The 7,508-nt window shown below is 39.6% G+C and overlaps 1 protein-coding gene across 12 annotated transcripts in view; it reads right to left on the reverse strand.

Annotated features, from left to right (window-relative positions):
* wnk3 (WNK lysine deficient protein kinase 3) overlaps window positions 1-7,508 on the reverse strand; it is a 43,371-nt gene that overhangs the window by 18,630 nt on the left and 17,233 nt on the right. The window lies entirely within an intron of this gene.

Here is a 7,508-nt window from a genome sequence, read left to right on the forward strand (position 1 = left end):
TTAACGTAGATTTTCTTTAGGGCTTTATTATGTGGTATCGGATCGGTCCATAAACTTCAGTACTTCCCGATACCGATACCGGTGTTTAAGGCAATATCGGCGGTGAAACCGGTATCGGTATCGGAACATCTCTAATCCCTAGTATGGCAGCCAGAATGGATGTGGCAAAAATCAAATTCACTAGCATGGGCAGCATCCCACAGGAACAGACACAGCCACTGACTTATCACTAACACTAGAAAAAGAATGTAATGAATATCTTGTATTTCTTGTGTATTCTTATGTATTGTTCTTTCTTTTCTCACCCTCGGTGCTCTCATTAATTCATTTAATGTGCTGTATTCGGACAAAAAAGTATTTACATCCCATATGTATTATCAATTCAAAAAGAAATTATGAATATTCAAGTGATGTGATATAATATTGAATTAATCAATCACATTTTATTTAAAGTGTTAAATCACCATTAAACACCGTCTCAGCGCACTTTACAATTAAAGGAACACAGAAATAACAGACAGCAACAAAACAAGTGAACAGCATTAAAGCGGTAATAATAAACAATACAAAACCAGCAACATAAGAGAATAAGTGAAAAAGGTTTGTTTGTGAAGGACGCAGAAAGGATGGTGTGTTATGGTTGTGGTCGGCTGTAGTATACTGAATAGAGCTGGGTTTTCAACCTAAATTTAAAAAATGTCAACTGAGTGAGATCTTTAACATGTAGTGGGAAGACATTCCAAAGATGATGAGCACGGTAGGAGAATGCTCTATAACCAACTGATTTTTTGTTTACTAGGGAAATGACCAGGAGACCAGCATCAAGAAAGCAAAGAGAGCGTTCCAGTGTATATGATGTAATAAGCTCAGATAAATAAAGTGGTGCGAGTCCATGCAGGGCCTTATATGTTAAAAGAAGAACCTTAAATCCGCGCTAGCTTGCACTAGGAGCCAGTGAAGAGAGGCCAGAACAGGTGTTATGTAATCATATTTTCTAGTTTTTGTCAGGATTCTGGCTGCAGTGTTCTGAGCAAGTTAAAGGCCTCTACTGGCACAATTTGGAAGACCAGAAAAAAGGGCATTGCAGTAGAAGTTGGGAAAACACAAATACATGGATTACAGTTTCAGCATCCTGAAATGATAAGATGGGTCAAATTTTTGCAATTTCACTTTGATGGAAAAACGCTGTCTTGGTCAAATGTTTGGATAATCAAAAACAATGCTCACAATCAAAGCATTTTACAGTGGAAATTATCCTGCCCCCCCTGTATTTTTAGACTTGTCACAAGCAACTGCCGTTGTCTCCATGTGTATATATATAACGCATTTTAGGTCTGTGGTCTTTTGACCTTTGTTGACCTTGTAACCTGTGAGGGCTTTTTGTTTTTGATGGTAGTGAAAAGTTTGAATAGAAAACACACTTAAAGAGTTCATTGCCACATGTTTGTTTTTAACAACAAGCAACCTTTAACCATTTACATAAAAGAAAAATATAGGAAAAGAAAAAACAAAACTGTGTGTCTGACTTGATATCAGTGACGGAGTCAGATGGCAGCTATTGTTGGGCCACAAACAGACCTAACTATAAAAAGAAGTCAGCTTAATATTGGCTTTTCCACTGATCGATTCCATTGATGTTGAGCTTTTTGCTTTACACAAAGCTCCCCCCAAAGGGAGGTGGTGTACTGCAAACGATTGGATGCAAGTAAAAAGATTGTCATGTAATGCAGTTTCTCTGTCCCTATGTTGATCCATCCTTTTTTTGTAGCATGCACTATGTCTATACTGGTTCAGTGTCCTTTTCTGGATCTACTGGTAGAGGCAATGGTTTCACCCCTCTCAACAGCAAAGTAGCATCAACCAAAAGTCTGCTCCTCGTTCCACTATTATGGCTTAGAACAAGTTACCCAGTTCAGGTATGCCCCCATGTTTTCATTCCTTCAACACCAACTACCTCAAGTTACTATGTGCATGCATACTAATTACACATGCAATGACTGTGAATGTGTGTGTACCTGACTGTGCGCAGGTGAGTATAACCATGCTTAGGTCTCACTACTGCCTGTCTCTACATCACCTTTACAAAAGTGTAGTTTTTGTGTTGTTCTTTATTTTGTCAGGGAGAACTGCCTGCGTTTGGGTGCCTCTGTCCTCTGTCTCACTCCTCAGTCAGAGCATAATGCTGCCTAACCCTGTGGCACAGTGAGAGACAGAGTGCTTGCCTGTATGTCCCTGTCTGCTGCCTCCTCAGCATCTATCGTGTCTCCCACTGAGTGTTCCATCAGACAGTCAGCAGAGGTCACTGAGAGTTCAGTTGGTGAGATTTTGTCTAGACATTCATTCAAACTTACTTCCCATTCCCTTAGCCTTCCCCCCACACACACACATATTCACACAAAGAGAGGCACAACAACATCAGAAACATCTCTAAAAAATAAAATGCAGTATGAGTTGAAGTGTTTCATTAATATGTCACAATTCTATTTCCATTGCCAAGACTGTTAAACATACCAAAATACAATTACTGCTGATAGGAAGCCTCAGATAAATGGAAATGGGGAAGCAACAGAGAAACAGGTAGGCAGAAATTAAGGAAGAGAAAGGTTCAGGTTTCCATGGATAACCAGGCTGATTTAGAGGAAGAAATCAGCCTGGTTGTTCTCCATTTCTGCAACTCTATGAAGACTCTAGCTTTAGGCACACAGTAATCATCACAATAAGAATCATAATTCATAATTATTAGGCCCGAGTGCCAGAGCGATTTTAAGCAATTATCAATGAATGAAGAATTTGCTGTAACTTTAGTGCACATTGTCATATCTGCCCAAAATTTGACAAGGGTCCAGGCCTGAAGTCATCTACAGGCAAAAATTGACTTTTGGTCATAGCGCCCCCAGGTGGCAACAAGAAATCCAACTTATATGACAAACATCATCCGATTTACATGAAACTTACTACTACTGAGCCGCCCCCTATACTTTAACCATGCCCATGTACTCAGGCCACGCCCCCTCTTATGGCTTTTGAACCGTTAAAGGTAGAGTCTTGTGTGATTGGTGATGGTTTTGTGCAGTATCATTGAACTGAGCAGAGAGTTTCTTATTCACTGGTGACGGTTTGGTCTGCCCCCCCCTATGCTTAAGCCATGCCCCCTTTCATAACTGGCAACTTGTTTAAGGTAGGGTCTTATGTGAGATATCATTGAACTCAGCAGACTTTCTTTTTTATTGGTAATGCTTTGCCACGACCCCTAGGCTTTAGCCACGCCCCTTTCACAGCTAATGAACTGTATGACGTAGAGTGTTGTGTGAGGTATCATTGAACTCAGAAGGGAGTTCCCTTTTCATTACTAACGATTTGTAGTGTCTGAGTGCCGTGTAAAGGCACAGTCGCAAGGAGCGCCGTTTACGACTCACGCAGAGGAGCGAGGGCCCATTCAACGCTGCTTGCAGCTTTAATTATAAATTATTATTATTAAGTCGTGGTTCATATTTTTAACATGATAAGGAATCCACCTGGTGGAACCAAGCTGAAGACTGCTGGAGGTCTGCGTCTGGAGTTTACATATGAGGGTAGTTTACCCAGCATGGCCTTGTTTACAAAAATATACATAACATTTGGTCTAAATGGACTTAGTGACGGTCAGTCTACAAAATCCTAAAGTGTACAATGATGAGTAAGGGAACCATCGTAGTTATGTGGTACACAGACTCTAAAAGGTGGAGTGTACCATAGGCAGAACAGACAAGGACAAAATCCCCATAGTCCAAGAAACTTAAAAAGGTTGCCGGCACAAGTTTTTTCATGGCTAACATGTTATTGATTCTGAAATTAACAAGAGCACCAGAAAATATGATGCAATCCGAGAAGATTATGATGTTCAATTTATTTTGAATAGATCTTGATTCAGCTCTATGGCAGTTTCTTGCTGTAGTTTGTTGTATTTGCTGTTTTGACTTCTGTTTCTGCTCTTATTTTGACCACAGTTAGTTGACAAACTACTATGATTACTTTACAAAATCAGGAAACCCTTACAACACAGAAACACCCCTTTGATACAGTCTCTCTACAAATATAGAATGGAAGTTTCAGAAATGTACACCAGTATTTACTACAGGGTAATTGTAATTGATAAGATGATATTTTGGGGTTTTTCTGTTATTTTGTCCACACTTGCATGGCCAGTTTAGTCAGGTAATATTGTTGTCACAGGGCACCTTTGTGGCAGGGTAAACAGGGTAAGACCTGGTTATGCACCATGAGATTTTTTTGGCTCAGACATGTGGTAGAGCAGAAGGTCAAACTGTAGGTTAAGTAGCCTCATTAAACAGGGAAAGGGAAATAGACAGGATATGACTTACGAGGCTGGGGTCATGAATGCCAAAGCATGTGAGCACTTAAACATCTATTTTGGCCAAAACTGCATGAGTATCAGATATCATACAGACTAAAGACTAACTGGCTTCCCTGGTTACATTCTCGACTGAAGGAGGAGCGTGCCTCAGCTACAGTGGGATAAATAGGAGCTGGTTTAGGGCACGATCAACACATAGGAGAGCATTAGTTTTGCTGTATCTAGATATTTCTTCATTTATGAGGGTATATGTAGTGTGTGTGTGTGGCCCTGCAGTGTGGGAATGAGCATGACAAAAATCAAGGTGGTGGGTGGAAAGGATTGGATTACTGTAAACTACAACAGCTCAAACTACCAAAATAGATTGTTGAAAAAAGGCTGGCCCACACGCCAGATTAGAACCCAAGGCCAGTGGACCAAGTTCACTAACATTAATAGATGCCTTTAGCCAATGCACTGCACACACATTTCTTTTTAGGTGACCACTTTTTATAAGGTCTTCATCTGTATGTATTCAATTCAGATCCTTATATAAAAAGGTGTGCAACAGTTTATTAATGTCAATCAATGCTTCCTTACAAATTAATCTTAAAATCTGACTCAGCGTTCTTCCCTTGTGTGGCATATGCCTTAGATAATAATCACGTCATGATAATTTAATCATAAGTGCTTCAGATGTATTGAATATCTGATTACGTTATACAGTTAATGCCAGTGGTATGTGGTAATTTCTCAAACATTTAATAGCAATTGAATCTCTATTGTTGCTTAGGTAATGTGGATTCAGCCCGCGGGACACTTGCATGTTCCCTAGTTGTGCGTATATCTGGTGAGTTGGTTGAATCGATTACATTTGGGTCTAATGAGTTCAGCTGTGGTCCATTTAATCCCGCCTCTCCTAATTTTAGTTGCCCATCAATAATCTGTCTATGCTTTACCTGGCTTAACCCAATTAGTCTTTTAATCAGAAACAGCCAAGCTTATCTCCAACTACTTCTCCTACTTTTGCTGCTGCTATTTGTTACACTGAGCCAAAGTGTTATGACCAGATACAATCAATGATCATAGTGTCATTACCAAACTGGGGTCTCAACTGCATATAGGTGAACATGGGTCTAGATTCTGTTTCACAAGTGCTGCACACTGAACTCTAATGTTGATATAATCCTTAACCATTTCCAAGTGCTCTCATGGCCTTAATAAGGATGAGCCGTTTGACTAAGAAACATGGCACGCTGATTGTAGCAGGCAACCTTATAAGCTGGCATTTATCTGCAGACATAAATCCAAAAGGCTCCATGACAGGACATGTTAAATCAAATATTAATGGTGGTAATCATCATCATGGCAAGCTTCAGTACTGTAGACTTGACTGCTGCTCTTGTGTTTCTAGCCCTGTGAGTGTGGCTGAGCTGAGCTGAGCTGAGCTGGACCAGTATGGGATGACTGGGTTGAACCAGTCTGGTTTCTACCGCCCGAGTTATGCTGTCTGTGCAGGGTTTTTGTTCCAGCCTTACAGGCACCCACTGTAATTAACTGCCTGGATCACTCTGCATGCTCACTCACACAGACAAAAAGTGATGGAGGGAGAGAAGGAGGGTGAGAGAGGAAAAGAAAAAGGGAGAGAGGGTGACAGGCAGACACATACAGTGGCATCTGTTGACACAGACAGACAGAGAGCAACATGTTGCACAAAGAAATGTTACATGTACAAGACACGTACAAAAACCATCAATGAGGGTGAACAACGGCTAAAAATACGACGGAGGCAGTGGCAAGGGAAATGTATAGTTCTGCCATGTTAGGCGTGGAATTCCCAGGGAAAGAGAAAGGAAAGAAGAGAGATGGTGTCTGCAGTGTGAACTTTAATTACACACTCTTTCAAACTGCATTTGGACAGATAATCCCCTGGCTTCCCTCTTTGTGGACACAGGAGATGAGAAGCTAGGTGCTTTCAGGCTACAGCCTCACAGGATAGTGGAGATGGCATTAAATAGTGATTTAGCTCGTCATGTACAGGACCTTAGATTTGAATTGAAATTGACTATTGTCTGAAGATTTGAGCTAACTTGTAGACTTAAAACCAGACCAGGGATGCACAAATCTAACTTTTTCAGTCCCAATACAATACCTGGATTTGGGACAATACTGAGTACCAATCTGACAGCAGTGTTTAATTAATAAGCTGTATTCCTCTGTAACGGCTACTAGGCCTCAAGACCTATTACCTCCCTTTGGTTGCTGGGATTGGCTTATAAGGACTGATGACTGACACCTGGATAAACTGATTGCTCACATGTCCATAAATAGGAGTCGCTGGGCAGTCACTCTTTCTCTCTCCCTCCTCAAGGTTGCTTGGTTTGTTTGGACTTTGGCTGGGTTACTTTTGCATTCTAACATTGCGACACCTTCACACATCCATACACTACACACATTACTGATAAAATGATAGCACTTTTAACTTTTTTTATTTTATTAAATTTTATTTTATCAAGCGAACGTGTTTTGTCATTTGTCATACCTTCGAGCCAGGTCATGACACCTCACTGTGTGGAAGTGACTGAGATCATTCTTTTATGTGTAAGGCAACATCAGGCTTGACTTAAACATTGTTTTTTTCTAACTTTTTTAAACAAAATGTGACAAATAAATACACAGATATACTGTATATTATTAAAATAATACATCATGCACCAGCAACTTGGTAAAATATTTGAATTACAATTTAAGTGTGAACCTTTTAATTGCAGCAACAAATTAGTCAAAACTAAGAAAGGACTTCAAATTCCAGTATAGGCCTGCACGATTAAGGGAAAAATACAAATCACGATTTTTTTTTTTTTGCTTAGAATTGATATCACGTTTCTCTGCCACGATTTTTTTGACAATGACATAACAACACAAATTGGCAGTACCAAACCAAGGTTATTATAGCTTTGCATTTTTCATTAGTTTTTGTTTTTATTTCGTTTTGACTTTTTGTTTTCAAATTCAGTTCAATTAGTTTTAATTAGTTTTTTAAGTGGGTTTGCTAGTTTTGTTTTTATTAGTTTTAATCTTTTGTGTAATTTGGGTTATTACTCAGGGGATTCGAAAACGTCAGAAAAAATATTGTGTAATAACAACTCAACAAAAACATAATTTTAGAAATATG

Source organism: Etheostoma spectabile, chromosome 7 (genome assembly GCF_008692095.1).
Source record: "Etheostoma spectabile isolate EspeVRDwgs_2016 chromosome 7, UIUC_Espe_1.0, whole genome shotgun sequence".
In the NCBI taxonomy this organism is placed as follows: domain Eukaryota; kingdom Metazoa; phylum Chordata; class Actinopteri; order Perciformes; family Percidae; genus Etheostoma; species Etheostoma spectabile.